Raw genomic sequence first — 9,118 nt, 5'->3', positions numbered from 1 at the left:
TACTCGTAGGCCTACCTGTTTGTCCTCATTTTGTTTTCTTTTTTAATTACAGTAGGCCTACCTCTTCATGTTGTTTGTACTTTTCACTTTTCCCCGTATTTATTACGCCTATGGTCGGTCGTTCACCCGTATTATCATTCATTGCGCGACTCTGCGTCGTTTACGCGCGACATGGCGTAGTGCTGCGTTACCCGCGCGCTATCGCTGCGCTACGCGAGCGGCTTGGCATTAGATACGCCCGTACGACGCGCACGGGCTAGCTTGACAACTGACTCCCTGTTTTGTTTACCCAGCATAGCAACGTACCACATTTTCACTGATTTTGAGGCCAATTCTTGACCGTTTTCAACCAAATAAAGTTTAACCACGTTGCCGTATATTCATCGATCTCCCGTATGAATTTGGCGACATTTGGATCGAAACTGACGGAGCCTTTATAGGCATACATAGATAGATACATACATAGATACATAGGTCTAACATTAAAAGAAACAATAGATACATACAACATTCCCCTATTTATAGTAAGACTAGCGGGACACCTGCGCTACGCGCGGGTCCCCGCTAGGTGAGTAAATGGGAGCGTTCACTAAAACGGGAGGAATTACTGAACAGGTAGAATCATTGAAAAGGTAAATTTCATTTATCTGAGTCTGACCCTCGTTAAGCCTAAGTTTCCATTTTAGCTTCTTTCTTTCTTTTTAGTTTCTTCTACATGGGCCAATTTTGTTCCATCTTTTAAAAACATTTTGCTGCTAAGCTTGCAAATTTCCGTTACCATGTTTTTTATTTACTCAATCCCGTTCCCATTATTTTCTAAATCTGTCCTTTCTTACATTTCCCTGTTGACTTCATTTTTTATTTGCTGCTTAGCTTGTGATTTCCCGTTTAGTCATGTTATAGTTCTGTCCTCAGTTTAATAGCTTTTTTTTTATTTAAATCATCTAATTTTATTAGATTTTATTATTCTTTCCTTCTTTAGCCTATTTTATTCCCGTTTTCATTTTCTTACTGTGACTAACTATAGGCTAACCCACATACTCGTAGGCCTACCTGTTTGTCCTCATTTTGTTTTCTTTTTTAATTACAGTAGGCCGACCTCTTCATGTTGTTTGTACTTTTTAACACACATCTTTTCCCCGTATTTATTACGCCTACGGTCGGTCGTTCACCCGTATTATCATTCATTGCGCGACTCTGCGTCGTTTACGCGCGACATGGCGTAGTGCTGCGTTACCCGCGCGCTATCGCTGCGCTACGCGAGCGGCTTGGCATTAGATACGCCCGTACGACGCGCACGGGTTAGCTTGACAACTGGCTCCCTTTTTTGTTTACCCAGCATAGCAACGTACCACATTTTCACTGATTTTGAGGCCAATTCTTGACCGTTTTCAACCAAATAAAGTTTAAACACGTTCCCGTATATTCCTCGATCTCCCGTATGAATTTGGCGACATTTGGATCGAAACTGACGGAGCCTTTATAGCGATACATACATAGATACATAGATACATAGATAACAAGTTTACTTTACAAGTGACTAACTTTGGAATTTTAGAGTGCTCAAACCCATTACAGGTGAGCAATAGAAACAAATTCAAAGTATAGACCTCTGGCAAGGCAACCGTTACTTAAAGTTTCACGGAATACCCTCACTTACGATCATTGGGTAAACCGATCATCAGACGGATAGTTTGTCATGATTTCAAATTTAGCTGCAGGTAATATGGGACAGCAGGTAATATGGGACACCTGTTTTCATTTTAACAAAAAGTAGCTTAGAGAAGGTACACACTTTAAGTTGATTTGTTAAGTGTTTAGAGACATCAATTGTGCTTCTAGAAATGCAGTTTTGGAGTCCGTGTATCAAACTCTTGGAAATCAATGCCAAAAAGAGTGAAATTGCCCAAAAATTTACGTCGTTTTTTTGGCCTGATATAAAATTAATGACGCCACATTTTATGATTGTGTATCCAAATACTCTGGTACTGAGGGTGCATTTGTCACTTTGTATGATCTTTAGGTGATGGGTTAAGCTTATCAGCAGGTAAAATTCCACTGAAAATTGGCACTTTCCTTTTATAAATGATTATTTTCTCTGATTTTCAACTGAATGGGTGCAGGTAATATGGGACACATAGGAAATTGTGTGCATTGTCAATGCGAAAAGCAAAACTATTTAGAAAATTGAATTTTCTTGTTGAAATTTGCATTTAACATTCAAAATCATGTAACAAGAATGTTTTTAGAACAAAAGAGTGATTTTCTGAACATTTTGATTTTCACTATAGAGATAACACAGTGTCCCATATTACCTGCACATGCAGGTAATATGGGACACTTGACGATGACGTCATTTTGACGTCATAGCGTCCAAACAAACATAAAAACAAGATAACATTGCCTGTTTTATTAATCTTAAAGGACAGGTTGTTCATCATAACAATCTCTTTTGGGCATATCTTCTATAGTTTTTATGCACATAAGCTAAACGTCCTTAATGGTCCCATATTACCTGCAGGTACCCTACATTCTGTGGTGTCAAAATCATGACGAACCAAGCCAACCAGAACAGTCTCTACTCATAGATACATAGATAGATACATACAACATTCCCCTATTTATAGTAAGATAAATAAGTAAATAATTAAATAATTAATTAATTAATTAATTAATTGATTGATTGATTGATTGATTGATTGATTGATTGATTGATTGATTGATTGATTGATTGATTAAATAATAATAACATTAAAATTCATTGAACTCTGGGGCGTAATTTGTGTTTGCTCATAACTCTAAATGACTATTATGATTATTTTATTTTAATATAGGCCTACTTTAATTTCAAAGACTTTATAAAAAATAGCATTTTGATATAAAAATGATCTATCCCGTATCAAATTAATTTTTAAAATTTATTAAAAATAGGCCTTTAATTTCTAACACTTCCGCCATTTTGGAATAATAAAGAGAAAGAAATAATGAGAAGTAAATAAAATAATAGAAAGATAAGGACATATTTATATTGGAATGACAGGGAGAGTGAGAGAGGACAAATAGAAAAGAAAGAGGGGGAAGAAGAGAGAGAAGGATAGCGAGGGAGTGATAATAAGATCGTATACATTATGGCTTTAATCCAGCACCTTTTGGCAACAGAATGTTTATGGTACGGTACGGGACAAATGCGTGCGAGGCACGCAAACGTTTTTGCCATTTTGAAGCTAAACTGATCAAATATTGTGCGCAAGTGTAATAATTTTGCGCGCAGTGTGCAAAAATTTGCACTTTTGGGGCTAAAATGGCCAAATATGAGGTTAATTTGGTAAACAACCCACATACAGGCGTCAACATTGGGGGAGGGTGATTGTATGGACCATCCCCGGGCAAAATATTGGGGATTTATTCCCCCCCCGATCCCCGGGTAAAGCCTGTGCGTTGAACAATTGAATATATACCATATAAACGAAGGAAGAAAGGGAAGGGCGCAGAGTACTAACTTAAAATGGACTCGGGTATCATCCCAGGGGGATGAGGGGGATATCCCCAATATTTTAATAAGAGGGGGGAGGATGGTCCATACAATCATTCCCCAATGTTAATGCCTATATAGGTGGATTTTAGTTTAAAAAGTGTCAATTTTTTGCCGCGCAATTGCACCATAAACTTATTTTGTCGCCAGAAGATACTGGCAGAGGGTTGACAGTAAATTTCGCTGATCCCTCCTGCTCTTTTCCTATGTCGATTTAACACATGATTCCCGCTGTTGTTTTGGTTCCACTTTAGCACCCCCCGGTACACGCGAGTCGCGAGGTCGCCATTTGAGGTTTTAGCATCCACCAGACCCTGGCACCCACTTTAGCACCCGGCTTTTATTATAAATGAAAATGAATCATGATCTATGATTTTTAAAAAAATAAAAAAAATACAGGAATTATTAGTACTAGAGATTTATCATGTAAAATAATAAACAAAGTCGTCATTTTAATAAATCATGACAAACTTATAAAATTAAAATCATGCTACTATGCTAGCCTACAGTGCCATCTAAATAAATTTAAATTAATTCATGAATGATAAATAAATGAAAGTTACCTGAAGAAATTAACAAAAATAAGAACATAAACAAATAATATATTATACTTAGCTGTACAAATAAACGAAAAGGCCTATAAAAAGAAAAAGATAAAGAAAAAATCTGAAATGAATTCAGTGTAGGCCTACTTTTTAATTAAATTTTTAAAAATAAAAAAATAAGATAGTGATATTAAATAATAAATAGTAATAATAATATTAGGTCTAGTAATAATAATAATAATAATAAAATAATGATTAATATTTATAATTATATTTATAATAAAAATTTAATAATATAATAGTAATAAATAAAAATAACAATAATAGATAATATAAATAAATAAATAATAAATAATAATAAATAGTAGTAATATAATATTTAACAAAAAAACATTCATCGTGTTTATATCGTGTTATTTTTAATAATATTATCAAACTTATTTCTCCACTGAAAATTATAAAATAACTGTAAACAAATATAACTAAATATATTATAACTAATCCAATCGATCAAAACCCATCATAAACATCCAGGCATCCATTGCCAAGACGGCGTAAGAGGATTAGGTAAATAATAACAAAGAACTAGTATTATAATAATAAAGGACGTTCCCTTGGGTTTGAACGGTTTGTGCTACCATGGCTTCGCGTGCAGCATCGTTATTTTTTGGCATAAAACAACTTGGCTTCGCCTCGTTGTTGTTTACTTAAAATAATGACGTCGCCCATGTAATATGACACAATAGATGCACTCCAGTGGCTAAAACCAATACCTTTATTCTCTAATTCTACATCACTGGGGGATGGGGGTTAAATCCTCCTAATAATAGGCCCTATTTCAATTAAGAGGGGCTGGTCCATACAATCATTCCCCAACGTTGACATCTTTATGTGGGTTTCTGACTAAATTATCCTCTTATTTTTAGCCTAAAAAGTGCAAATGTCTGCCCTCTTCCCGCGCATTTTTACCACAACTTGAGCAGAGAAGATGAGAAGCCATCTTCTCTGCCACAAGCTTACTCTGTCATCAAAAGATGGTGGATTCACTGTACTTCAGTAACAAAAATTTAAACCTCATTTCCCCCTTCCCATGTCAAATAGAAATCTATGCCACTGTAGAGTGTAACACTATGGTAAATCCGCCGACCACCATTTTGGCGTCACTCATGGAGCACAAATAGTATACATATTGGCAAGATTTTGAAATCAAACAGCAGTTTTAAGCTTATTCAGTGTTTCCAGCAAGCCTAGTGTAAAAAAATTAAAATTGTGTATAAATTGCCTAAAAGTGAAGAATAAGTCGTCAGTGCAAGAGATGCCAGTCAGTGTTGTCAATAAATCCCATACATTTGTACAGGATCATCCGAGTAAAATTTCCTGAAATCAGGAAATGTCCAGAAGACTGACAACACAGTCATTAAAATTATCATTAGATATTTTTGAAATGAAAAATTTGGCAGGAAAACAGCAATATTTGAAGCCCCATTCAAATACATGTAGCGAATTTCTCTAAATAGAGAAATTACAGATTCATGTAAAATGTCTTATTTTGTCTTCAATAGTTCATGGCTTTCTTTCGGTTTAACCACTAACAAGCCATGTTAGCACATCTATGACACTAACAAAGGTGCCAAAATCTGAATTTTGATTATTTTTATGATTCTCCGAATGAGCAAATCACTGAAGGATAAATCCCCCCAATATTTCAATAAGGGGGGCTGGCCAGTGGTCCATACAATAATCCCCCAATGTTGACGTCTGTATGTAAGTTTCTGACCAAATTAACCACTTATTTCCGGCCATTTTAAGCCAAAAGGTGCAAATGTTTGCCCTCTTCGCGCGTATTTGTACCATAAACTTACTGTCACCATAAGGTGCTGGATTCACTATACATCAGATCCTCGGAATGAGCAAATCACTGAATGTGCTTTTAAGCATTACACAGGTTTGTTCATGCATCGTACAGCATGTAACACACATTTTAAAGTTTGCAGCACAAATGGCAAAATTATCCATATGTACACTATTTGTTTTACATGAGCAACACACAAAACATGGTGGAATCGTTCCATCTCATTGATTAAACGGTAGCAGAGTGTAAGGCACTTTATCTCAATTAGTCCTCTCCAGTGGCGTAACTGGGGGGGGGGGGGCAACATGCCCCAGGCGCTACCACTATATTGAAACTACCACACCCCTGCATCTAAGATATTCTCAGGTGCGAAGTAGGGGCGCCAATTTTGTTTCTTGCCCCGGGCGCTACCAACCCTAGTTACGCCACTGGTCCTCCCCCCCCCCCCACAGGTGTATAAATGGGTACCAGCATTCTTAAATGCTGGGAAGGCAACAGACTAGCTGTGGAGATGTGGCGTTCCCCCACAGTGGAGTCTGGCCTAATCGCTAACAAAAGAGAGATGGGCACTCCGTCCTGCCTGTAAAACAATGTAGGTTTGACTTCTTTACATGGCATAATAATACAACAAAGTTACAACAAAAAAAAGAAACAGTCACATTCAATTGGTCATGTTTACATGAAATTTATTAAGCTCAAGTTATTCAAATTAAAAATCAATGTTTTCAACACAATCGCACCTGCAAACATACACAATTTTTTTTATTATTTGCAAACATACTTAATACAAGGTTTTTGGTCTTTGTCATTAAAATTTCTAATAGGGGAATAAAGGGCTACAAAGACCAGCATGGACTGGTGTTTCCAGGTTTTGTTTTTATATATTTTTTTCTTATTTTAAAAACACCACTTCATAGCCATATTTTGACCAATCATTAATTATCCCGCCATTTTGTTTAAGAAAAAAAAAAAAAACCTGAATGCATGGAAAACAAAAAATCATAACAACAACAACCAACATTCAATGACAAAGAAGAACATAAAAACAAACAAGACTGCATTTTTTGACTTGTTTTAAGACGAGTGAAATCCTACTTAACCCCATGAGAACTACCTGCCGATTGGCCAAAAAGAAGTTTTCATGTATCAATTGCACCAATCAGCAACATTGTTAGAATAATTTCACCACGCAAAAAAAAATGGGATGAATTATTTGCAAAGCTCAATTCTGATTGGTGATTAAAGTGAAGATATCATGTAATTGACCAATCAGAGGCAATGTCAGACCAGCAGGTAGTGCTCAGGGGGTTAATGTCAATCAATAAATTATGATAAGGAGTTGTCAAGGGTTGGTAAAAATTGCACAAACCCATTGAGACAAAAAAAAAAGAAGAAGCATCAGCAATTTTGTAACTATATACAGCAAAAAACAGTGCATGACCGCTGTACACAATACCAACTTTAGCTGGGTTTTGAAATTTTCACAATTTTTTTTTGGTCGTGCACATGTTCAATTTCACAGTTTGGTTGTATTTTTTTTGTCTTTCTTTGCATGATATCACTAAGAAGATCATAATGATGACACTAACATTAATAAAAAGAATGGTTTTTCAGTATTTTCTTCTCGAGTTCATATAAAGCATTGCTTGCTTGTAAACTTGCCTTACTACAAAAGTTATTCTGTGTTTAGCAGTACTTCATCTATATCATACAACATTATTTTATATCCCCTAATAAAATTAGACGATTCACATTTGAAATCCATACTCCCCATGGCACACGTGACTCTCCAACACAGGGGTGTATATTTCAAATAGTCAGCCATTCTGGTAACCACATTTGAAATTCACAACCCATGTCTTCCACACAGGGTGTATGGATTTCAACCGGAATAGCCCATTCATGTTTTCAGTAACCATGATAACAAACTTCGCATATCAATTTCACAGCCAACAAAAAAAAATGGTGCAGTGCTCATTTTTTTTCTTCAAACTTTTGTATCTTGTCATTTTTTTATAACTTTTTTCCTCACTCGCTCGTTTTATTTGTAGCAGCTATTTACACACATTAGCAAAACATCCACAAGCATTATAATAAATATCAAAGTTTTATAGTGCCTTGCATCTATTGGTGGTTTAGAGGGACGGACATTTGCATCCACTGTACACCAAATAAGTTATCTTACCCTTCCCAGAATCCTTTGCAACATGATACAGCCCTCATTTCAACACTCCAGTTACATTACAAAGGTTGTTTTCATGTTGAGAATAGACTGGCTAAACATGGTTCGATAGTCAAGAAATAAACATAATTTGCAAGATCTGGATGTGCTCTATCGACCCATGTTACACTAGATAGCAAATCACTACAGAAAATTGAAATGGGAGAAATGCATTGTGGGAAGGAGATAATCTTCTCTAATATGCACATCTGTAATATAAAGTTCTTGACCTCAACATGTTTATACACTCATAAAGTGACCTTTGAAAGTATAGGGTACAAAATATCACCCTCTCCAACACTTTATGGCCGATAAGTTGGCGATAACCCCGACGCACACATCTACAAGTGCAAAGCGACCTTGCTGAGAATGACAAGCAGTTACTGCTTGCACAATCCTCTATTCTAGTTGAAATCCTTACACCCCCTATGGAAGACATGATCTTAATCTCCAACACAGGGGGGGTGCAGATTTTAAATGGGAGTCACCCATTCAGGTAACCCTATTTAAAATTCACATGTACTGGTTTCAACCAGAATAACCCAATGTTTGTTGATGAAATAATGTCAAATAATTGCCAAATCAAATAGAAATGTCAATTATATTAGATGAAGAATATTTGTGGATAAAATGTTGACCCTCTTCTGACCAACTCATGATGCAAGACACTAAAAAGACCCCACAAGACAAGTTTCTTACGTACACTCTCTCGCACCAAACTGACCGCTGGTCAGCCCTGTAAACTACCCTATACATGCATATACATACATACAAAGAAAAGAACCTATAATATTCGGCACAGTATTAGTGCCATATTGCAATTGGTAACAGGGAAGGGAGATAAAGTGATATTTTGCTACCATATAAAGAAATATTATTAATTTAGAGTTTACTGTATTCGCCTGCAAATACATACAGAGGGGATCACAATTCAACTATTCTAGCATACTGGGCTATTCTGTTAGAAA

The sequence above is a fragment of the Amphiura filiformis genome, chromosome 2, assembly GCF_039555335.1.
Source record: "Amphiura filiformis chromosome 2, Afil_fr2py, whole genome shotgun sequence".
Taxonomy (NCBI): Eukaryota; Metazoa; Echinodermata; class Ophiuroidea; order Amphilepidida; family Amphiuridae; genus Amphiura; species Amphiura filiformis.
The sequence above is the reverse complement of the archived record's forward strand: the minus strand, read 5'-3'. Positions refer to the sequence as shown.